Raw genomic sequence first — 25,206 nt, 5'->3', positions numbered from 1 at the left:
TTAACAAGCTTATATAGCAATTCAGCTATTCCACCCTGTGCTTACTGTATTTGAAATTCTGAATTAAAATATTGCCTAATTCAGGCCATGAGACCAAGCAACAGTGATTTTGATTCTCTGTATTGTAGTGTTCTTTCAGAGCTTAGTTTTGAAGTTGAAGAGGAAAATGTCCTTCTACCAGTGTCAGCAGGGCACGATGCACAAAACTACTTAGTAGCCAAACAGCAGTCTTGCTGCTATCAAATATCCATCCACTTAGATAGGAAAACCCAAATCTCACAGCAAAGTAAAAAACCACCAACTCAGAGGCGCGAGAACAAATCTTCACATGTAAAAGCCAAAAGGAAACCCCATGGGTGCAGATACGCATAACTAACTCTTCCACCAAAGGACCTGCAAGATTTTGAGTCACAACGACTTGTTTTGGTGGCTCTTGCCTGCTGTCAGAGGTCTCTCCTGCCACAGGCAGAGACTACGGTCAAACACAAGATAACCTGTCATCCACCGCCGGGTGCTTGTCACATTGTTCGTCAAAGGCAGCAAGAGAGATTAGCTGTCAGTAACCACAGAAACTGAAAATTCATTTGTGAATCTTTGCCAGAAAGTTCCAGATTTTATGAGTAAACCAACAGGATATGGTTTATACTATAGGATTTTTGCCAAATCTTTCTTCAGAATCTGAAGGCTTCAAAACTCACTTAATCCAATCATCACTTCAGCCGTCGCTAAGTCATCACTGCTTACACATGGTCTTTATTTATCCCTTTGAAAAAAACCTGTGAGATTATGTGCCTGGTCAGTCCCTAAGAGTTTGACATAAGATATGACCAGTATTTGTAGCATAGAGATCGAGCTCCCGCCCCCTCCACCCCCACCCCCACCCCAGGCATGTGTATTAAATCAATCTCTATTCATTTTGGTTCTCCTCCTACTCTCTAAGGTATTTACACAAAACTAAAATACCCTGAGATAAGCATTATGAAATAAAAAGAGCCACTTTGGTTCCCCCACCACGATCAAGTACACCATTTTTTAAGAGGATTACTTGCAAGACAGCATTTGTATGTTGAAAAAGTTTGTCTAAGAGTTGAAAAATGAGAATTTTTTAATTAATTCTTATACTAAGATCTAAAAATTAAAAGAGCTTATTAATTATGAACAGACTAAAATAAAAACAAAACTCCCTGAATATCAATACAATGTATATCTAAATTCCTCTGTGGCACTGGAAAGACAGGAGTCATTCTGGTCACCTTTCTAGCTTGCAAGAAGCAAAACTGAATTATGAAGCCTGCCAAAACAGAACTTACAGCCACTGAAATAAAACTAACAGAAGAAGCATGCAAAATCAAACCAAACATTTGTGTGTCATTACACTTGTGAGATGTCTTATTTTAATAAAACTCCATGAGACAAAAAGAATGACAGTAATTTTCTCCTTAGGAGCCAATATATCCTGACACATTGTTATGATCTGACTTGGCTGTGACATTCTGTGTTTATTAGTTACTAGATCTGGTAAAGATATTTTCTCTTTTCATTTTATTTTTTTTTTTAATTAAGAGACATTTCAAAAAAAACCTTTTAGGATAAAAAAAAAATTGAAATCTGACACAGTGTAGAAAATAGCTAGAATTCATTTTAGAGTACACATGGAAGAAAAAAATGATACCTTGAAACATCTTCTAGAAGGATAGCCTGCAGAGTACCAGAAAAAGAAAGAAAGAAATAAGGGCATCACCTGTACCACTGAACCAGCACATTCACCCGATAAACTCTAGCTAGATTCTTGTGGAGGTCTTGAAGTGAGGTCAGGCTTAAAACAGGCAGCCCTTGGTCTTTAGCAATGCCACTCAAAAGAAAGTGCACTGCAGAGCAGCAGAGAATTTAATGCAAAACACAGGAGTCCACAGATAAATTTATCACACAAATGTTTACTTGGCTAACTTTCTACTGATCAAGTCATGTTACAGAATTGGGACAGAGACAGAAGGTGGTTATTCATGTCTTTTTAGTTTATCTGTGGGGTACATACATAAGAAGACTTACTACAGGGAGGATAATGATGAAGGCATGGAAGGAGGTAGTTACAGTTCCCCCAGAGAAGATCCCAGGGTTCAGCAGTTCAGCTAGGACACAGGGTTCTTAACCAAGCCACGACATAAATTTGATGTACTGAACCTCTTGCCCTTTCCTCCAATGACCACATTGTTCTGCCGCACTTCGCGGATCCTCCTTAATTCTTTCTCCTAGTAGTAGTAAGTATATAATTTATCACTCTGTGGTGACCATGGCTTAAGATGTTCTCAACCTAACTTGAGAGCAGTACACATTTATCATGCTCATAGAACAGGACTTTTTATACATACAGCATTCACCGAGCCATGTGCATCAAATATGCACCATTTTCATTCTTATAACAACAGTAGCTGGTATGGTTATCAGCTCTCACTTCCATTGCAACTGGATAGCAGAGACCTCAGAAAAGGAGGACAGACAGGAGAAGAGAAATCCACTCTGAATATAGCTCACCTACCAACACCCGCAGTCTTTGCAGATGTGCTGTCCACATGCATGTCCCCAGGAAGCTAAGTATCAAAAGCACTTACATCTAGATACATTTTTTTCATCATTGTAGTACCTAAAGGTCATAGAAATGTCCTGTTTGTGGTTCAAGCACAGGCACAGTGATTGATGCCCTCTTCTATCACCTCTCAGCCACAGGAGAAATGTGGAACTCCACAACAAAAGTTTGTAGGAGGACATATTCTCAGAAGTGTTTTAGAAACGGAGTTCAAATACAGCAGCCAACTGGCATTATTAAATATTTTCTTGCTGCCAAAGGGTACTCAGAGGATAAGAAAGCAAGACAACAACACAGGACACAAAAACCTAATCCATACAGGTGGTGAAATCACACGGTGAGAACTACAGTGACATGCAATATTAAAGCATGTTTGGGTTTAATGCCAAACTTAAAAACTGTAGGGTATCGCAGGTGCAGTGCATCCCAAGTTATAAACAACCCATTTCCATGAGAACTATGATAATCAGAAAGAAAAGAACCTTTATGAGATAACTGGTTAAGTTACCTGTCTGTGATAAACTGCTAAAATTAATCAAATGTGGTAATATTTTCTTAACATTCTTCTACATTTCAATAGAACAGAGTCAGTTCAATCAAGAATGGGACATAAGACCTTACAAGACATCCTTTCTATGTGTTTCACAGTTTTTCACTACAAGGACATGTGTGAATAATTGGAATGAGGCTTCCAATCCTTACCTTCGTATCAGACCCCCATTGCTATTAGGAAAAAGAGGGAAGACGAGGAATAATCTGACGGAGCTCTTATGTTCAGCTTCTCAAAAGAAACTTCATCTTTCTGCTCTCATCCAAATCACTGCCTGTCTGTGCTCACTGTTGGACAGTTTTACATATGCAAGTGCCTGGCATTTAAAAAGATCAATCCAAGCCCAAGGTCTTAATTAAAGCCTAAACTAAGATTCTTTTTGCAGGAACTCATCTGCTCATCTAGAGCACGGATAGCATTGCAGTTCTAAAAAATAAAACAAGATTCTTTTTCTGCTTGCAACTAGTGCATTCAAATCTTACATGTGAGTTAGCATTACAAAGACACATTTGAGACTCATCTAGAGCATGCTGGGTTTCATGACTGGCTTGACTTTTTGTTTATAAGATGAAAGTGTCTCGCCACAAAGGGTGCAATGTGATATGGTGCTCAAAATGCCCCATCACAAGTTAAAATTAAGCTCAACAGTGTGAAAGGAGACATGCAGTACACTGCAGTTCCTGGCTGAGCAGCAGGACGTACAGCCCCACATAAATGGTATCAATAGCAGTAGAAGCAACATCTACAGCAACTACAAAAACCTCAAAAATGAGCATTTGTACCACAATAGCAGACTCAGGTTTCACATAATAAAAAACAGTCCTTCAACTGAAGAAAGAGGAGGGAGGAAAGGATGTGGGGTAGAAAAATGTAAATTGCTTTAATAATTACTTTAATAATTACTTGGCCATACTGTGCATGCTAAATGCTGGAGTGAAAAACAGACTCCAGTTCAGTGCCCTAAGTCATGATGCCCCAACTGTCAGAGGTAGCATATGAACCACACAGAAATGTGTTAAAAAAACACTGGAAAATAACAGATTTGAAGGGCAGGAAAACTGTATCAGAGGCTTGGTTTTGATGGGGATCAAGATGCTCCGATAGAAAAGGAATTGATTAGCTGGTAAAAGGGGTGGGTGGCCCACTTCAAAGTTTTGCTTGGGGTTATATTCTTAAAATTTTTATGTCCAAAATAACTGGAGATCTGCACATAAGAACTAATGAGGCAAACATTGTTGTTCCTTTCCTCCTAACAGATTTCCAGAAGCTATTATTGATTCCACATATTATCTGCTATAATTGAAATCAGGTCCTTTCAGTGGCAAAATCAATTTTTAAAGTTTTTATTCTGGATTTAAAGAGCCATTCTTTCACCAAATTGAGACTTTCGGCTACAACCTTTTCAAAGGGTTTCTTTTCTATTCAACAGTTGAAAAAAATATGAAAAAAACTATAATAAATGAAATCGGGGAGCTTCTAACATTATAAAGTTACTATATTAGTTAAAACAATAATTTACTGATGTACTTTTCCTTTATGATGGAAAATTGAGCTTGTTTTTATGCAGTTTTTTTAGCTGATGAGTAATGATATGTGCATATTACCTTTGAGGAAATCTCTGATTCAGAGGTCTTTATTGCAGAAATGTAAAAAACTATCCTTTGATATGTACTTATGGATAGTAAATACAACAGACATCTGGCACTGTAAGCAGCTGCAGAAAATGCAGCATTAGAGAGAACACATCATCAGGACAGCTGTTAAAAAAAAAAAAAAAAAACAACACTCAAAAAAAACCCAGACCAATGACCCTACCCAGGATACTGTTTGCAAACTCATGTCTGAAGCTATTGACCACTGGCAAGCAATGCAAGCATCCAGTGGTACAGCTCTCGGTGTATTGTGGCACAGGGATCTCCTCAGACAGACATGGTATTTCTGTGTTCAACAAACATTGATGGATTTTTCTTCTATGAATTTGACTAACCACACTTTACATGCGCCATAATGTCAGGGTCCAAAAACTCACAATAAGCTTTCCGTTTAAATATGCTTCATGGAAAAAAAAAGCCTTCCTTTTGTTTTACAGTGACACTTAAAATTTCATTTCATGTCCCCTTGTTCTTGTGGGGAAGTTTTTGAATAAGCTATCTCTTGTCACCTTCTCTGCACCTTAGCTGTACCTTTTCCAGGACAAAGCTTTTTCTCCTCAAAAGAAGCTGAAGAACCCTTTTAGATTTCTAAAGAGGCAGAATTTTGAGAGGCATAAACACAGAGAGGCATACAACTTTGCTAATGTAGAATGGCCAAAGGTTACTGTAAAAGGTCATCACGTGCACTGAGCTTTGCCTACATATGAATTGATCCGGATGGAGTGGCACAATAGCATAGCTACATGCTCATGCTTCCAATACATGAGTCAATTTGGGCATCTGTTCAGTAATGCATTGTGCTGCCTACAGATACCCTAAGAGGCTTCCTGCAAACCGAAAACAAGCTAATGAAGACTGTGACAGAAAAGCGGGGGGGACACAATATATATAGGAATGTTAGTTTCAATAACAGAAGTAATCCTGAAATCTCTTGCAGATTACTGAGGATAAACACTCTCAAATTTATATTGAAATGAAAAAATGTGAGTTCTCTTGCCTGTACATGTACACCGCAATTAAAAGGATCAAACACATAGCTCAGATGATGACAGTCCAGGACTCCTGAGCCACATGTGGCTTTTGAACATCAAAAGTGCTGCTCACGCGCAGCAGTCAATTGTTCTTAAGAGACGAGTGCTTGTGTGGAATTTTCCTAATAAGAACATTTATTGAACAGCTATTAATGAAAATACCTCAAGGCACATCAAAAATCATCAAAAAAGTTTGTATCAATGTCCAAGTTTTGAAAATACTATATAAAGTAGAATATTTATATACAATTGTTCTTCACTTGTCTGAAAAACAAAACAAAACAAAACCATCTGGAATTCCTACTGCTAATAGCACCAGCTACCTATCCAGATAAGGCAAATGCCAAGTCTGAAATACACAAAGGACACAGAGCTGCAGCAGACCATATTCCCTCTGTGCTGGTCTCAACATTTGAATTCAGCAAGCTAATCACTTTCAAATCCCCGATTACAATGCTGCCAAAAAACAGAGGACAATTCTAACACAGATAATCAGTTTAGTGAACTGTCTGAACACTTGTCAAGCTTTCCTCAACCTGCATCTCAGCTACAGGCAAGAACCTTATCATCTCTTTGATAACAGCTTTATCGGTTCTCCCAATACCTGCAAACATTTTTGCTAACTCTTTCCTTTGCGTAGTACCCTCGCTATCACGCATGAGCACTAAAAGTAACAAGTGATGGCACTTATTTGCTGTTGAGAATGGCTGCCAATCTAGAACAGCAAAGCTGGAATAATTCAGCATGTGCCACCAGGGTCCCTGTCCTTGCAGGCATGAGACTTCATTAACTGTTCTTCTTCTTCTATCAAATAGCTAGTTAAGCCCTTTATATTTCTTGAACTCCTGATGCATGTTGTTACGCCCACATCTTGTCCCTGCTAAGCGCAATTTCTTGATTCGCATTAGTTCTGGAACCAGGAATTTAAAAGCAAAAAGAAAATAAAACTAACAGGTCTTTACAAGTCTAGAAAATCTAGTACACATTAGAGTCTATGAATAGATGATGCACCTCCTCTACGAATTTGCTCAAGAGTCTCCTTCTCTACAGAGAAGGAATGTCAATGTAAAACCTGTCAGAGGCATCACGGTAAAAGGCAAGGTGCACTCAGTGCAATCAGGTATAGATTTCATGTGTTCAATCAAATTATAAAGGAACCAGTCTACATGCAGTTCAACCAGCTGGTCTCACAGTTCACTAATGTAGAGCTACAGATGCAGTATCGATGCACTAAGACTGCCATCTTGAACAGTAAGTGTAGATTAAATGTCATTTTCCTTCATTATTTGGAAACAGCAACAGCTTAAAAATCCAGCTAGTACAAAGGAGTAAGTGAAAAAAAGTAGATTATGTTAAGATGACATTATCTATGAGAACAATCTTTTCTAGTTAAAAATAACTGTTATACACTATGACTTTTATTAAGACTAAGTATTTCCAAAGTTCTAAGCATTTTCAAACTTTGTTAAGTAATGGCCTTAATTTTTAATAGCATGATCAAGGAAAAGAGTTATTGCTATTTAAATTTAACTTGAAAAAGTCTTCATGTTTCGTTCATAGCCTTTGGGGAAGCAAAGTTTCTGATTAAAATCAAATAAACTACCAGAGTTTTTTGTAACTTCCTCTAAGTGTCAGGTATGGTAAAGAAGGGAGGTTAATGTATTCACAGCACAAGTGCATCATCTGAGGTCCATCAAAGCCAACAAAGTCCTGTGATCGCAGATACCAGATCTCATGACAACTCTTCAGTGCATTTTGGACCTCATTAAAGCATGAGGTGACACTCACCAAAACCTTCAAGAAGTTAAGATTTAAGAGACACAAAGTTCGACATGATTTCAAATCCAGATCCGTGCTGATACTTTTGTATATGCCGTAAGGTTCACTGGCTACCTGTCAAATCCCTACAAAGCCAGCTGAAATTGAACAGGAAAATTAAACACCTCACATAATTACAGACACAGAAGATCTCTCCCAGAAAACACTTAACTTTTTTTCAGAATAATACAAAGACAACTATTTTAGAGTAGGCCTTGAGTAGATGAGTATGTCCTTACAATTCATGCTGACTTAATGTGAGAACACTGGGTATGGTTGACCACACATATCCCCCCACTCTCCTACCCAAAAGCATTATAACACAACATGTTGCTCTGAATTTGGAGAGGCATAATTTCACAGCCTTTAACAAACTGCAAGTAGCACCGTGCAAACCCAAGCTCAGAAGAGCCGTAGTCTTGTGAACTGCAAGGAAAACAAGACCACTGTGCAACCTGCAGCATTACTCTTCACCAACTATCAGAGCCAACCAAGGGGAACACAGTTAGACATCAGCAGAGTAGCCGAGAAACTCCATGTGTTTGGTATCAAAGAGTTTGGCTAATGAGACTGGTTTCCCCTTAGTATTTCATGGTTTACTCCCATTCAAGTAATAAATAGCATCCAAGGAAGCCAAGAGAAGCAAAGCATAAGTTTTCTTCACTAATACAAAAGAGACAGAGCATCCATCTTCACAGTAAAATTTTTCTAACAGACAGGTCCATCAAATGACCTTATAGATGAAACGCTGTCCAGTTTTCTTCTATTTCCTTTGGAAGAGCAGGGTTTAACTCTGTACTTGACCTGCCACCGGTGGAAGATAATTAAAAAAATATCAGTGGAAAACCAGTGGAACTCAAACACATACAAAAAAAAATTACAAAAAAAACCAACACATCCTACAATCTTCAATGCCATTATTTTTCAGCTTGTCTAGTATTATTATTTTTCAGATGAGTTTTAGTCTCCTGGTAATTTGTATTTCTCTGACATTCAAACATTTCATTATAAATTTATTTTAAGTATTTTCAGTTCACCACTAAGCGTTCTGTTAAATATTTTGACTTTAACATACCTGCAATGTTATCTCTAGCATTTTATAACTCAAGAAATTATTCTGCTTTTGTAAGCTACGAGCCTTAACCACATTGCTACTTACAATGCACATTTATCAAATGTCAATTTTTGTGCTGCATATCAAAAATTATTGGAATATGGTTTTAAACATGAGTAGTCATTTCTCCAATAACGAAACAAAACCCCTACCAACTTATGCAATAAGCAAATTGTGCAATTTAGCTAACATTAAAAAAAAAACCTGTAATTGTGAGCTTCTGTAGCCTGTCCTACAGGTCAGTCAATTCTCTATAGATATGAACTCAGTATCAGAAAATCTCTTGAAAGCCAGGACAGCTTGGCAAGCTCTGGAATTAAGTGCAGCTAAGGAAGACAATGACTACAGATCACTTACAAGTACCCTGGCACATGTTTTTTATCTTAAATGAGGCAGAACTTTCTTGATCTAGTGTAATTGAGAGGCATTTCAAATACACTGGAATACAGCTATCAGGACTAGCAAAGCAAAACTACTTTCTCCTGTGAAAATCCTCAGAGACTGCTGAACCCAAGTTTAAACATCCCACTCTGGCTTTAAGCTGGTTTATTAGGTTTAATGGTTGAAAATAACCACTGCACTTTTCAGCCTGATTTTAACAGTTAAGCCAGCAGAATTCGGTGGATTTAGCCTTGCAGAGTTTCATCACTAATCCATAATCTCTGTAAAATTAAAACTTCAGGGATATTTAACATAATCCCACAAGTATCTCAAAATATATGACCAAACAGAAACGTAACAAGTGCATACACTTTTTTCCTAATCAAACCTCTGAAAAATTAAGAAACCCCCCTGGATGTATACTTTTAACACTCTCTCTGTGATGTTACGGTGCACTTTCAGAAGTGCAACTGTAGGACTCTGTAAAAATCAGAAACTTCATATTCTGCTCATGCTTGCTTAAGAACAGTGCCTGTTACTCCAAAATCAAGGGTGAAGAGAGTTTAGGTTCGGTTGGCAGCTGTTTATAAAAGCGCACAAAAGCATGAGAAAAATGTATCTGAAAAGCATATGCAACCAATTAGGATAATGAAGACTGCTGACGAGGGGGCGAGCGCTCTGTTTGATGTGATGGGGGGAAGGAAGTGTACGAGCAAACAGTCCTCTTTAAATGTTTGTGTTAAGATTCATAGCTGCATCTGAACATTTATCTTTTTATGTGCAAGTACTTCAAGAGACAAGATGATTCTTCTGGTTTTTCACACATTGGGAGAGTCCCTAAAAATAACTGCCATTGTAATAGTTCTCTCCTTACACTTTCCACTAGATTTGGCACGGAAGCCTATGAATACGTTTGGGATATCACAAGTCCAGGAAAGCATGGAAAACAGTGATGTATTTCTAAGAAATTAGTACTGGGAGACATACATTATCATCCTGCACCATGAAATACTTCCTGAGTGAAACTAGCCAAGGTCTTGACAAGCAACTGAGCAGTCCCAAGCAAGCCAGACACAGGTACTTCTTTTCTTTTAGTATTAAAGGTTTTTCCCATCCATCCTCAGATGAAAGAACTTGCAGGACTCTTTCCTGAAACTCTTTAAAAAAAAACACACAAGAAGTAAAAACTCTATTTTGTAAATAAGAAAAATGAGCAGAGACAGGTAAGAAGACTTGTGTCAGCCCAGTGTCTGCCAGCAGGTTAGGAACAAAGGTGAAATAAGCTAACTCAAATCAAGCAGATTTGCAATCTATCCACTTGGCCACTGTCCACGCCATTAAGCCACATTATATACTTATTTTGCACTGAACCGAGGTACAAAACTCACGAACTTAAAGGAAAAGAAGCTGCCAAACTTCATTTGAAAGGGGCATGGATGAGGAAGGGAATTAAGGCCTTACAGAGGGAGCTGGACAGGTTAGATAGATGGGCCGAGACCAACGGCATGAGGTTCAACAAGAACAAGTGCCGGGTCTTACCCTTCGGCCACAACAACCCCATGCAGCGCTACAGGCTGGGGGAAGAGTGGTTAGAAAGCGGCCCAGCGGAAAGAGACCTGGGGGTGCTGATCGACAGCCGACTAAGCATGAGCCAGCAGTGTGCCCAGGTGGCCAAGAAGGCCAATGGCATCCTGGCCTCTATTAAGAACTGTGTAGCCAGCCGGTCTAGGGAAGTGATCGTCCCTCTGTACTCGGCACTGGTGAGGCCGCACCTTGAGTACTGTGTTCAGTTCTGGGCCCCACACTTCAAGAAAGATGTTGAGGTGTTGGAGCAAGTGCAGAGGAGGGCGACCAAGATGCTGAAGGGTCTGACCTACGAGGAACGGCTGAGGGAGCTGGGGTTGTTTAGCCTGGAGAAGAGGAGGCTCTGAGGTGACCTTATTGCAGTCTACAACTACCTGAAGGGAGGTTGTAGTGAAATGGGAGTCGGCCTCTTCTCCCAGGCAACTGGCGATAGGACAAGAGGACGTAGCCTCAAGCTTCGCCAGGGAAGGTTCAGGTTGGACATTAGGAAGCACTTCTTCTCAGAAAGGGTTATTAGACATTGGAATGGGCTGCCCAGGGAGGTGGTGGAGTCACCATCTCTGGATGTGTTTAAGAAAAGACTGGACATGGCACTTAGTGCCATGGTCTAGTTGACAGGGTGGTGTCAGGGCAACGGTTGGACTCAATGATCCCAGAGGTCTCTTCCAACCTGGCTGATTCTGTGATTCTGTGAAGGAAAATGAAAGTCAAGGCAAAACCAGTAGCAGAGAAGAGCAGAGGCTCCTCCCAGGAGGCTGCTGCCCAGGAAGGGACCGCACCCAGGGAGGGACAGCAAACAAACACCAATTCGAGGGCTAGACTTGGCCAGAATTCATCAAGAGGGCCATCATGTCACATCACACACAGCTGATATAATTATTATGTTAATTTAAAATCATTAATTTTGTTAAAGACTGGTTTTTTCCCTACAATTAATAGCCTCCTTGGGATCCAGATAGAATAACAGAGGCCTCATGGGATTTATCCATCATCTGAGGTAAGGAGAGGACAAAGTTGTATTTTCTTCCTATGGCTGAAAAGCCCTTCTGAAACAAGAATATGGAACTCGAGCAGAAGACCCCTTGCAAAAAGAGAGTCTAGAAATAAGTAAATTTTATGCAAATTAACATTTACTAAGTGATAAACCACGATGATCATACCTTTGGTTGTTATGCATGTGGTTAAACAAATTATTTTGTCAGGTAATGGAGTGTGAACAGATTTTTCCCACTGAACAGCCATGAGGTTTTTTTTTTTAACATCTGCCTTCAGAAATTGGCTCTCAATTTATCAGGCTTTTTGCTTGAGCACCCTTAGAAAGGGTATATTAATTCAGAAAGTAATTGGCAAGAATAAATCATCCAGACCTTACCGTTGTCAATTATAAAAACCAAAGCAATAATTACATATGTGACTGTACCATAAAGTATCTTGTCAGTGTCCTGCAGTTAATGCACAAAATTGCACCGTCCACAGAGAAAATAAAGACAAGATTGTTGCAAATTACTCTGGGAATTCTTTATACAAGGTTTTCCTCTCTGCTATGAACACTGACATCACAAAGGCACAATCAAGTTATGGAACATCATTGTCACAGACACTGTGAATGTCAAAATTAGGAGGAGTTTTAAAAAGGGGTTACAGATACAAGAGGACTTAACTACAACAGTCCTAATGCACCCTTTGGCTTTGGAAGTCTCTAAAAACTATGGTTAAATCTATACTTTCCTTTCTTCTTACACGCTTTCCCAACAGAGGATTAATAGACAGGTAAGAGGCATCTGTGGTTTGATCCAGCTTGACAGTTGTTCAGTTCCTATACTCCACCAAGCAGTTTCTGATTTCAGCTTCAGCTTAAGGAGCAATATACAGGTGTTGAACATTGGTAAATTAGACAATCAGTAGACTGCAAGGATGTTTTTAAAATTGAGTGAAACAAGCCCTTAGGACTGATAACATGAACATCATGTGGCATGTCTGCTATATGGAGATTTCTTTTTAAATGAAAGATTTTCAAAACCACTGAAAAGAATCAGCTGCTGAGAGGCAAGCCAAACGCTGACTCTGAAGATGGCTGAGCATAGATATACTTTAAAAAAACAGTAATTTTCCTTAGACTTATCTGGCTTTAAAACAACTGTATGATTTAGTACTTCCCTTTCCCTCTCTCAAAAAATCATTTGCCTGAGACCTCTGAATTTAAGTTAGTTGACATATCAACTCAAATATAGAATCACTGGGAGCACCACACATGAATACACACTGGTTTGGATTTGATTCAGAAGCAGTTTTTGATCCATATCATAATCCTACACACTAATTAAAACTATTACAAGTGTGTAAATAATCAATAACACACCTATCCTGTAATGGGTTTATTCTTTCTAACAATGAATTGAAGAGACCAAATCAAAGAAAAATGACATTTTATGGAGTAGGAAAGTATTTGCAACCCAATAAACAGTTAAACTTGGGGAGGAAGAGGAAAGTAAGAGGCATACCAAGTCTTGCAACATTGCTTCCAGCTTTCTTAAACAACTTAAATATAGTATATTCAACTCACTTATGAAAAATATGCAGCTTATTAACTCTAAAATTACCATCCCAATTAAAAGGAATCCCTTTTCCACTTCACTAAGATTATCTGAAAGGTCAGCCAACAATCACTGCTGGGCTCGCACTGAAATTCATTAGTTCCAACCAGCAGCGGATGTTAATGGATATGATAATTACACTCATTGGTGGTTTGGTTACTTGTTGTGCCAGAAAGAGAATACCATTATGTGATCAACATAATCTTACCTAATCTTTGAAGGCTATCACAGAAAGGAACCAAGTATCACAGAAAGGAAATTACATATGAGCAAAATCAGTGTAGTAGTGTCTTACGACTTCTCATACTTGTTTTCTAAAACGTACAGAAATTAGACGACTTTATGCTTTTGGTCTCCAGAAGAACTCAAGGTCTCAAGTGAGCCAAAACAGAATATTCTTGTTCAAGTCCATCTTGTGGAATTTGCAGCCTTTATATTTCAGCTGGATTAGACACTAGCAGAGACAAAATATGAATTTTATTTGGAAGTACCCCTACCAACACTTCCCCTTTTCTGAAAAAAAGTTAGTGCACTGATTATGAAATTTGATGTGTTTATCTTCATCTGCCTTATTGTTTCTATTTTACTGTTTCAATTTCTTCCCCTCCTTTTTTCTTTTTAAGAACTGAAACAACCACCAACATTGGCACATAGCAAGCAATAGCCAGTAAAAGGAGTGATCAAACAGTGATGGATGAATTAGAATTAAAAGTTAAACTGAAGAGCTCTTTAATTTGTGCCTTTGTAAAAGCAGCACGGTAGTACTCTGGACACAGAAAGGGCCTGACAGTAAGTGTGGAGATGCGTCTTCATACACCGCAATACTAAACTGATTAATGGAATTATTGTAATGTAGGGCATGTACATGCCAAATCAAGACTAAAATATCATCTTAATGATTCAACCTTGCAACTTGCTTTGCCCAGGTAGGCCTTTGAGCTATGAACATACTCCATCAGGACTAGAGATTTACATAACATATTCAGGGTTGACCTGGTTTCATCAATGTTAGCCATATTTAAAACTCGTACGGCTAGGAAAGGAAAGCAGGATTAGGTGACAGGACAACACTGTTCCAGCTTCTATGTTTTAGGGTTTTTTTCCTTTAATAATTCTTAAAGTACATTTAACTTACTCCAAAATTAATGAAAAACGGAAAGGTCTCTGGTTTTAGCAACAAAAAAGCTAACAGAAGTATGATAGAGCAAAAACTAGGCCAATTCAGATGCGTATATTTTATCTCATCTCTCCTGAATTTAGGGTAGTAGTGAATGAGGAAGATGCTTTCCAGTTTTGACTCCTCTGTTATTAAAAAATCCTCCTTCCATCTTTGGAAGTATATATTTTGCAATTTAGAATTTCATACTTAATTCCCATTTTTTTCAACTATAAAATTATTAATACACAAGACCTGATCATTTATGCTTTTCAAAACTATGGATTATTCATAAGTTAGAAAGCAGGGCCCATGTAGAATTACATATGCTGATTCCTAGTGAAGTCACTTGAAGTAGCAGCACAAGTGGCAGAATAGCCACTCATATATCAGTTTCTCAGCAGACTAATTAACTCATGCCTACTCACCATAAAAAAAGGTATGTAATCTTAATTTTGGTATCTAAGAGAGGTCTTTCAGAGTCACTTTGGTATCTCTGCAAGACACTACATTCTGCCATACAGCCACAAATACCCAAACATAAGAGTGGCTATAGTTCATGTATGGGGGTTTTACTTTTCTCATATTTCTAGTATAACAAAGACGGGAAAAGCAAAGACACTACCAGGCTTTGTCATAGCTGTGGTGACAGAAAGAATACTCTGGCAATGACTTACAAAATTTTGGCGCAGGACAAATTTTTCCAGTTGGGTTTGCCCTGGAATTCATAATGGAAAGCTGACTAACAGAAAAGATGGTGTGAACCTACAGCTGCAATATTTTGCCTGATATAGCTTAGAAACTTCAAAACACCAAAACAAGCCAGTATTCTCTTAAATAATATTTTTTTAAAAAACAACAAAACAAAAAAAACACACCCTCAAACAAACAAACAAAACACCAAAAAACAACAATGAAAGAAAAAACATGAATCAGTAGCGGAAACTGAATCAAGGACTTAATCAAAGGCTTACAATGAGAAACCGTGTATTATTGCCAGAAAGACAAAAGTGGTAATGTAAACATTAAGTGCTAAAACTACTGTAGCCTGCAACATAGAATTCACTGGAATTCTTAATCTTGTCATAAGACTCTAAAGTAGGTCACAGCAAGCTTAACAAAATTTGACAGAAAGCAAAGACTAAGGGGTAATAGTCTTTTGCAAATCACCTTCCTTGCAAAGTTGATACTTCTTTCCCCATCCCCGCCATGATTTTGACCAAGCCTCAACTACAAAAGAATCCATTGTCTCTTCAAACAGAGGAGTATTTATGTACATACCTTTAAAAATAAGTATTAATGACAAACCATGTGCTTCTAGACCACTCCTAAATGATCTAGAATTCTTTCAGTATTTTTCTTCTTAAGTAGTGATTTACAGCTGCTCAGTATTATCTTAAATGCTATGATTAGAAGGTATTAAAGGGATTGAATACATTATATAGAAATCCTGCTCAAAATATACATATAAACTTTTTTAAAAAAATTATACTCTCAGAATTTAGGCTTAATGAAGAATTTAATCTAACTTTTGCACAGAAGTATTTTAGAACAAACTTCAATTAAATTACATACTTGTGCAAGGTAAAGAGGAAAATATCACAGTTATTTCTTTGTGAGCAACATTTTGGAAGTAAAATTTCTGTAACCACATTTATCTTAATGTTCAGCACATCCTGAAAATTATGTTTATTGGTAAACCAGAAAAAATTACCCAAGAATGAAAAAAGTCTGCAAAGTGTCTGGCTTCCTTACATTACAAACTGTATTCATGACTTTCAGTACTAATATGCTTAACACTTAACACTTAGTAAGTTAAATAATTAAGTGAAATTTGTCTTTTCCCTATATCCAATGAGTTAACTTGGCCATTTAGGATATTAGAACTTCAAAACCGTTTTGTTTTCTCCAAGGGAAGGCCAACACTTGACGATAAAATTCTTCATTATAAGTAAAACTCTTGTAAGCAGCTCCCAAATTACATCCTTAAATCTGAAAAGTATATTCTGATAGAGAGTTATTGTATCTAGAGATTGTTTCCAGCTCAATGTTTCAGATTTCACCCTGGGAACAGAGCATTACACTCATGATATCACCAGTTAAAAGCAAGATGCTACTACACCAACACTGCACTCAACATAGCAGGTTAATCTTATTCTGGATTATTATACCCAGGAAACAATCTATCGAACTCCTGCCAAGCAGCTTTTTTTTTTCTTTAACTCAAATGGATATTGTTTCTCTTATTTCTTTACACCCTTTTTAAAAACAACATTTTCAGACAAGTACTGTACACTTGCGGGGCTTTGATACAAAAAGGAAAACCAGAAATGGTTACAGTAGGGAAAATTATACTCGATATAACACAGTGACTAGGTGAAACCATGCATCTTAAAATTTATGTTTTGTTCTCTATATTTTAAGAGACATAGTACTAGACTCACTTTTATTATCAATATACAGTCATGTTTTCAGATGTCTGCTTTGTAGTCAAGGTAGCTGTATGTAAGGGAATCTTCCAAATTCAAATTTTCCTTAAGGTGCCAGAACAGAACTTCCTAACGCTGTTTAATGAGGCTTTAAATAGTCAGTAAATCAAGTGCAACAGTTTAGAATACCCATCTATCCATGCCAGGTTATATCACGAGTGCTTCCTCCGTTGCTAAGAGGTTGGTGATGTGTGTTAGCCAACTGGCATTTGGCTGTGGAACGGTTATGTAGGATCATTAAACTTTAATGACTTCTATCTGTGGAAACCAGACCAAGTTTGTTGTAAAGGGAAAAAAATCCGAGACAGAAACATTTTTTTTGTCAATTATTAATGCAGATTATTGCAAGTCTTGATCTCAGGTGGATGGAGGTGGAGAGATTTGGAAGAAACAGCAAAAGGAAATGGAAGAATTGAGGAATCTGAGGAAGACACAGAAAGGTTCTGCAAGAGAGAGAAAGATGGGAGCTTATTCCCATACCAAGGAACTCATAGAAGGAGGACAAAGGGAGTGTGTCAACAATTCAAAGTTGATGCAATGTGAGGTAGGGGGAAATAGAAGGATGAGCCTTTCAAAGACTCCAATGTAAGCAAAAGAAGCAAGCACTGGAGAAGTTAGGAAACTGAGGCAGGGAGGAATGTAGAAACTTTTTTCTGTGAGGAATGGAGCAATTAGGTGGAGAAATTATTCAGGAACAAACATATTCTTAAATATGTTTAATATCCTTTTAATATAACATTTACCTAGACAGGTAACTGTACACACTCAGTGCCAACAAGGTCAGAACAGCACCTTTTCAGGACAGCGATCTGAGATCGCAAGCGGTCCTGCCAAATCAGAGACGGCACCAGGACCCCACTTTCATGAAAGGGTAGCATACAGATAACCCTCACTAGGCAAGTGCAGCTGAAACACAAGATGAGTCTACCATAACCTAAGAAACACTACGGCACACTGTCATACTGAAGTGACACCCAATAATGCTAACACAAGCCTAGCAGCTCTCACACAGCTGGATTTTGATATTTATCCAGAGAGAAGGTTAACTGCTGGCTTAAAGGAAACTACAAAGAACTTTAAATCTTAAAAGAAAGGAGAGGTGCTGAATCTGGAGATGCTGAAAAAAAGCATTCAGTTGTTGGCTTCTCCAACTTCTTTCTTCAATGGACATCAGCAAGTGTTAACGTCTTTTTTTTATGATGTGGTTATTTGCCCTCAGAGAATGGGACTGAGACCAGAAGAGTCATTCCATGTAAGCCATTAAACAAGTAGCAGATTGCTATGATTTCTGGATTACATGGACCATTTCAAAGGTGAATGCCCTTTCTGACTAGCCGTCAGCATTCTTTCCTACTTTAGAGCATTATTTATGTCTCTTATTTAGGCACAGGCCAAAAAAAAAGACAGTCAGCATTTCATATTTGACAGTTAAGGACTTCAGTATGAAGTGCCTTGATACTAATTACCGTGCATGAAAGCCTCAGTGTTGTGATTTATCACAACAAAAGCACTGCGATAAACAAAAAACTGGTGATAGAGGGACACCACAAATGTTTGCAACTGCTGATATTTGATGAACTGTCTAGTTTACAGTTGTACAAAGCCAAAATTTATGGGAAACAACACAGTAGACTACAGGATCTGTATCTACACAAATAGATGAATTAAGAAGATAATTAACATTCTGATGTGTCAGAGAAAGCAAAGTGTGAGGACAAGTGCAGAGTAGAAAAAAAAATTTAAAAGGTAGGAACTAACGCCTCTAGAAAAAACTAATTAGCAGCCAATTTATCATATTGCAACTACCAACCAATTTAACATCCTGAGGGGGTTTCTGACAAGTCAGAAGGGGAAAATTAAAGAAATCCTCTGAAATAGATCTAGGGCAGTATTCTAGGTCAGTATGCCGTGAGAGGCAGTACTACAGAGGGCTGGGCAACAGAAGCACTGCAATCTCACAGCTGCCAATGGGTGTTGCTATGGGCACAAATCCCACAGAGGAAGCGAGACAGGAAACCAGCTCTTTCAGCACACTGACCTCAGTGGCAGAACAACCCATCCTGTCTTCTGGGATTCGCTCAAGCTGACCACGAGGGCACTAGATTCCCCCAAAGACTCATTTTTCCAACCACAGCTGTAATACAACTGTTATTTTTGGAGAAAAACTTACATAATCACAGAGATACTGTGACAAACATGGACATTTATTGTTCAACATGAAACATCATAGCCAAGATTCTCTTCCCCATGAGGAAGAAAGTGCTTGTTATCTTCTGTGAAGTAACTGGTTTTTCAGTACATCAGTGCCATCAACCTGGAGGTGGGACAAAGCTCCACTTTGACTACTTGAGCTCACCACATCAAACCTTATGCTCTCATCGTCAGCTGTTACCAGGCTCTTCCATCCTACTCTAACACTGGTGGTGGGACTTGGCCATCTCACTTCAGAATAAGCAATTAGAAAAACAAGGCAAATCAAGTATTCCAGAAAGACAACCACGATAACTGTAGTGTAACTGGCTAGAGGAAAAAAAAAAACAAAAACAAAAACAAACACAAAACAACAAAAAACCACATACACACCCCAACTCCAAGATTTGCACTAGTTTCTTGGTCCCAAAGGATTACAATGTGTTTCTTCAATTACCTCCCCCATACCCTTTTCTAAGCACGTGTTAAATAAGTTTGTCACATTACACTATATTTTAAACTCAAGATGACTGAACCAATTATGCTGCCATAAATATAACTGTCAAAGTTAGCTAGGCAACCCCAAACTGTTTTTTTCCAAACTAAGAAATTGCAGTTTACCCTAGAGATCAGGCTAGACATGCCAGAGTAAATTACAAATATCTGTAGCCCAGAACAAACATTCCAAAAATATCCAAACTACAATTACAAAATAATTAACTACTTCATTTTAAGGGACAACCATCAGCTAGTATCTACAAAGGCAAGGTATTTATTACTGCTACAAGCCTTCAGTTATGACAAGCCCAAAGAAATTGATTCTAACATCCAGAAGACACTAGTCAACAGCATAATATGCATAGCACAGGAGTTTAAAGAGTGTTTGGTTTTATGTTTATAAAAATCTATATGAAAGGCTTTAAAAGTTCAGGAAGGAAAAAGAGGAATCTGAATCAATCTCAGGAGTGCCTGCTCATTCACTTAAATGGAGCTCAAAGTGTTTGCTTATCCAGAAATCCAGTGTTTGAACAGCTAGTCAAAAAAGTGAGTCTCTCAAATCACTATTTTTTCATTCATCTGATGGACCTGCAAAGCAGCATCATTCTTAGTTACTATACCTGGAACAAACAAAAGTCATGGTCACTACTGGTAGAATTCATGTTCCACAGTCAAAGCAGCCTACGTGAGATCAAGCTACTAAAAGTAGCAAATGAATAAAGCGCTTAATATTTTTAAATTAGTTTACCAGTACTTTTTGCTTACATATACATCATGTCTGTGCCTACAGTTTTTCACCCAGATGTATTACTTTTGAACAAACCTCAAACATTCTGGGAGTTTACCATCTAATTTAAAGTGAGAGACGTAAACATGAGGATATCATAGGCAAAACAAGTGATTTTGCTTCCTAATTTCCAGCTTTGGCATATTTGCTAGTCCCTCCATTTAATTTGGATACCATACCCAGAACCAATCTTCCAAGTCTGGAGACCCAAGTGAAAGATGGAAAGCGAGCCTACACACAAATAACGAGAAGTTTGAAAGTTACTTGCTTATATCTTTCAACAGAAAGATGAGTGGATTACATATTTCATATTTCATGGTGTATAAATAATAGGCATTAAATATAAGAATGCAGATGTACTCACTTCACCCTTGTGCTTGAAGGTGGGAGCCTGAATATAGTACATATGCCATTCCTTCTATAAGGCCCAACTGCATTATCCACTCTGCACACACTGCACACTCGGCATGGCAGCCACTGGCGCTCACCTGTTGCAGCAGCAAAGCTCCCATAAAATCCAACTTAAAAAGCTTCTTTTAATTCTTCCTTGCTAAATTGACCAGCGTGTTCACGGCAAGCTCCTACTTCAAATACCTTACATACCCCGTAGTTACTAGTAAACTAAGGTGTAGTTACCCATTTAATGCTCTTGGGACAAAAGAAAGGGTGAATTCCTCACTTCAACTCAATAACTACCTCACTAATGAAACACATAGTTCTTCCACCATATAACAAAGCACCAAGAAACCAAACATGGACAGAAACCTGAACTAATTCACTGTATCATTTTTCTCAGGTCTCAAAATTCCCCAACTTCCCCAAGAAAACAGAAATTTGAGGTCTGGCAAGAGAACACCATTAAGAGCCACTAAGAAGCATCATAGTTGCCTAAAAATAGGCAACTCTGATGTATCTTGTAAACCACACACTTCATTATACATGCTATACATCTCCATTATAGCAAGACCTCCACAAACACCTAGTATGAACACATATCAAACATACCTATCGAACATACCCTCAGCAATAGTCAAGAGATAAAAACTGGGAGGTACAAAGCAGAGTTCAACAAGTGGAAGACCAGTCTGTGCAATTAATATTAACAATTAACAAAGGAACAAAAGCAGACATTGCCTATTCAAAACCCAAAAAGTGCAAGGAAGTACAAAGGGACTTTCTTCACTTCTTAAAATTTATTAAAGGCTTCTGCAAAACAGCAATGAGGATAAGCATATTAACTTGAGCCTCAGAAATCACTGCACACACAGAACAATCTGTTACAAAACTAGAAATACAGAGCAGCAAGTGTTTATCTGCAGCTTAAGCATACAAGTATTGGCCTAGAACAAAAGGTTTCTTTTTTAAACAGTTTGACAACACCTCTGTGATCGGCTATTTTATTAAGCATGTCTTGCGCTGATAAGGACAGGGTTTCATTCATGCTTTCTGCTTACCACTCTGGCTTTCTGATTGTAAATTTTCCCTGTTCTAGAGTTCAGTACTTTTCGCTTCTTAAGTCTGTTGAACCTTGCTCCCTTCTGTACACAATTCTAACCCCGTAATGTTATTTCCAAATGGTCTGAGCAAAAATTTTGGTGCGAAAATTGTGAGAAAAAGTGCAACAGATATATTTCATACGCTAAGCATCAATAAAGCTGAAGATAACCTGCTCATATTCCACTGCATAGCTGCTCAGCTCAGGTGACTGGTGAAATTCAGAATTTTCCAAGTTACTTCCAAAATTGTCTTCTATATCAAGGAAAAGGTTTATTTTCTTTTTTTTTTTGGTTCTAACTACTAAGCACGACATCCAATTGCACCAAAACTAGATATTATTAACAAATGGTAGCATTGATACAGCTTCCAATTGAGGATAACAAGCGTTTTTACAAACATTTGGGCAATCACGTGGTGTGTTCCCTTGAATGAGATTAAGTACCTTTCTCTCCACACAGAAAAACAGAAAAATTTAACTTTCCATTCCGATCTTCATAAGAAAATTTTCCTCAGCCATCCACTGGTTTCCAGCAACCCAGAGGTCCCTTCCAACTCTTAACCATTCTGTGATTCTGTGATTCTGCGATTATTGGTGGTTTGCATTTTTGAAAAATGTACATGCACAGCATTCTAGATGCACAACTTTCTAAGTTCCTTTTTCCTCAGGTAGAAAATTTAAGTTTCAATTCCAAGTTTGATGACTTATGTAACTAAATTTTAACTGCCACAGTGCATTTAATTTGCATATTCCAGATGACAAGAAAAATGTATGGTTACTCCAATTTTAATAAAGTTATACATCCTCAGAAAGAAAGATTTTCATCTGTATTAAATATTATTACCCCAAACTAAGCCTGGAGCTCTAATCCACTTTCTGTAGGTCACATCTTATCAAGAAAAGCACTTTCATTCCTAGAAATGACCTTTGCTCAGGATAAAAAGCTTGAAAGCAGCTATTCTTTATGCTGACAGATTTGTAGGAAAGAAAAAAGTAGAAAAGAAAAATTTATATTCATATAGCTAAATTCATAATTTACTACACCATGAGGAGGACTGCAGGTTACTTACTACATTTGCCTTTTACAAAACCAGATACAATAATTTCCTCAGTGTATTAAAATGTATTATATCACCTTTGAGCTCATTTATTATGAAAGACTTTAAAAATCTTTTTAATATATCAAACCACTTGTTACAAGCAATTCAAGTTATTTCTGGAGGCGAATGAGATTTCATGAACTGGTTTCTAATTCTTTTTTAGATCTTATCAAAGCACTATCTACACATTTGGGTAATGTACCTGCCTTTCAGTTCCCAATTAGTTCTTGGCTTCTCTATCATTTCATATTGTCCCACTAATACATCTGTAAATAACCATTTTAACTATATTTCTGACCCAGAACAGATTAGATTCACTAATCCTGCCCGCTTCAGTTTTAGCTGCAACATTAGAATTGAACACTACTCTGTCTGAAGGCAAATCACCATTTCAATGGATATATTTTCTACATTTTTCCTATCTGTTTTCAAAACAGCCCAAGAACCCTATTTGCTTTAAATTCCCCTTTTGAATAGGATATGATGTCACTTAACTGGCAAAATCTGGTCATTTTCCCAGCCTCCAAATGAGGAATCTGTAAGTCAGAAAAGTATATGAATAAATCGGGGTTTTTTCTTAATATAACTGACTAGTGCAAGTTAATTTATGTGTTTTCTGTCTGGCTCTACTGGCCTGAGGCTCTGGGAGTAGTACTTCACTGTGTTTTTATTAATGTGAACAGCAGTGAGCCACCACCCTGTTAGGCCATGTCACCTTACTTGTATAGTCTTCCACTACATCATGGATGAAAGCATGTAGTAACACTGATTGCGGCATGGCTCCCTTGAGATATCAACTTATTGACTTTATGTCCAGAGGAACTGTCTTTATACCATACAATCAGTTTTTAAATTCATTAGACTTTAGACATAAAATCCACGGCCACTTTTTTCAAGTCTTTCAAGGCAGATCTTAACCTTTTAACATCCAAATAACCCACTGAACTCCATGTAATCATCTTTTGAAACATCCTTCTGAATACTTTGGTAATTTTTTTGTTAGACTGGATTCCTGATTTTACAAAGATTATTCTAACAAAAAAACAGTATCTTTGGTATTACTTTAATAAAATATCCTCTAGGTGCAGAACTGAGGTCAGCTCTGGGATATTATAAGAAAAAAAAAATGTTTTAATCAAAAATTGACTTACCAAAACTTTAACTTACTGAAATTGCCCCAAAAATGGGGAAAAAAATGTATGCATGATGCTACAGTTTTGCTACTGAAACAGTTTGTAGAATATCATATTTTAACATTTCTGAAAAAAAAATGTTCATTACATTGTAGCTTTTGCAGCATAATCTTTCAAATACACTTTTAACACGTATTATGCTATCCTTAAACAGAAAAGGAATTTGCAAAATAACTGTAGTATATTCCTTTACTTACCATCTGTACCAGGCTTTGAGTGTCAAGGATGCAATAAGCTTTTAAATATAGTGCTACCAGTAGGAATTCTTTGCCTTAGTTTCCTTTTGTGGTTACTTTTGTCAGAATCTTCACAAAGTTTTTATGAGAAGTGCTTGTGGGACATTCAAAGGAGGTGGATACATCAAATCAGTGATACCAGGAGAGGCAGTAGAGCTGAGGTTAAAACAGAGGCTAGAGAAGAGCAAGAGGGAAAAGGTTACAAATAAGAAGAATTGAGGTAGGAACTGAGAGACAGATATCTTCCTCCTCCTCCTTTTGAAGTCCTAGACTTTTTATATCTGGCTTCTGAGCGAATAGAAGGAAAAACTTTGACAGCATGAGGCAGTCCAGCAGTGCAAAAGGTTGCTCAGGAAGGTTGTGCAGTCTCCATAACTATAAGTTTTCAAAGCTAGCAACTGGATAAAGCGCTGAGCAACCTGGTCTCATCTCACAGCTAACCCTGATTCAAGCAGAAAGTTGGACTAGAGACATTCTGAGGTCCCTTCTACCCTGAATATGCTGTGATTTATTCTGAGTTCTCCAGCTGAGTTTGTGACTACAATTCTAAACCATGCATGAAAAGAAAGGACAAAAAAACCCTCCAAAACCAGCAAGTAAATTCTGAAGAGTCCTTTTACGATGTTTACAGTCTTCCTGCCTGTTTTCATGTTCAGAAGCAATGTTAAGCATAATCTGTTTGATCTTCAAAAGGAGGAAGAAAAATTATTATTCAGTATTCCCACAAAATTGTTTCCTTTGAAAGCTATATAAT

General features: G+C 37.7%; 1 protein-coding gene across 1 annotated transcript in view; it reads right to left on the bottom strand.

Annotated features, from left to right (window-relative positions):
• The window catches only part of DOCK4 (dedicator of cytokinesis 4), a 269,438-nt gene that overhangs the window by 180,099 nt on the left and 64,133 nt on the right, over positions 1-25,206 (bottom strand). The window lies entirely within an intron of this gene.

Source organism: Nyctibius grandis, chromosome 5 (genome assembly GCF_013368605.1).
Source record: "Nyctibius grandis isolate bNycGra1 chromosome 5, bNycGra1.pri, whole genome shotgun sequence".
In the NCBI taxonomy this organism is placed as follows: Eukaryota; Metazoa; Chordata; class Aves; order Nyctibiiformes; family Nyctibiidae; genus Nyctibius; species Nyctibius grandis.
This window is presented reverse-complemented; position numbering and strand designations above follow the sequence as displayed.